The sequence below is a fragment of the Microtus ochrogaster genome, unplaced genomic scaffold (genome assembly GCF_000317375.1).
Source record: "Microtus ochrogaster isolate Prairie Vole_2 unplaced genomic scaffold, MicOch1.0 UNK26, whole genome shotgun sequence".
NCBI lineage: Eukaryota > Metazoa > Chordata > Mammalia > Rodentia > Cricetidae > Microtus > Microtus ochrogaster.
Genome location: NW_004949124.1, coordinates 1,542,975 through 1,544,116, shown reverse-complemented (window position 1 = coordinate 1,544,116; position 1,142 = coordinate 1,542,975).

Here is a 1,142-nt window from a genome sequence, read left to right as displayed (position 1 = left end):
TTCCCAACCTAAAGAAGGATATTTCTACGAAGTTACAAGAAGCTTACAGAACACCAAATAAACTGGATCAAAAAATCCCCTTGCCATATAATAATCAAAACACAAAACATACAGAATAAAGAAAGAATATTAAGATCTGCAAAGGAAAAAGGTCAAGTAACATATAAAGATAAACCTATCAGAATTACACCTGACTTCACAATGGAAACCATGAAAGCCAGAAAGTCTTGGATAGATGTGCTGCCAACACTAAGAGACCATGGATACAAGCCCAGACTACTATACCCAGCAAAGCTTTCTTTCACCATCAATGGAGAAAACAAGATATTCCATGGCAAAAAAAACAGATTTAAATAATACGTATCCACAAACCCAGCCTTACAGAAAATACTAGAAGAAAAACCTCAACCTAAGGAAGCACCCACAATAGCACAGACATCTGACAACCCTCCACCAACACAACTCAAAGAAGGGAAACACACAAATACTACCACCAAAAAAATAACCACTGGTCATTAATATCACTTAATATCAATGAACTCAATTCACCTATAAAAAGGCACAGGTTAAGAGAATGTATATGAAAACAGGACCCAACATTCTGCTGTTTACAAGGAACACACCTCAACCTCAAAGACAGACACTACCTCAGAGTAAAGGGTTGGGAAAAGGTTTTCCAATCAAATGGTCCTAAGAAACAAGTGGGTTTGGCTATCCAAATATCTAACAAAATTGATTTCAAACTAAAATCAATCAGAAGAGTTGGAGAAGGACACTTTATACTCATAACAGGAACAATTCATCAAGATGAAGTCTCAGTCCTAAATATCTATGCCCCTAATATAAAAGCACCCATATATGTAAATGAAACATTACTAGAACTCTAATCACACATCAAACCCCACACGCTAATAGTAGGAGATTTCAGCACTCCTCTCTCACCAATGGACAGGTCAACCAGATAGAAACTTAACAGAGAAATGAGAGAACTAACAGATGTAATGAACCAAATGGACTTAACAGATATCTATAGAACATTCCATCCAAACAGGAAAGAATATACCTTCTTCTCAGCATCTCATGGAACCTTCTTGAAAATTGATCACATATGGAAATAGAAAACACTATCCTGAGTGAGGTAA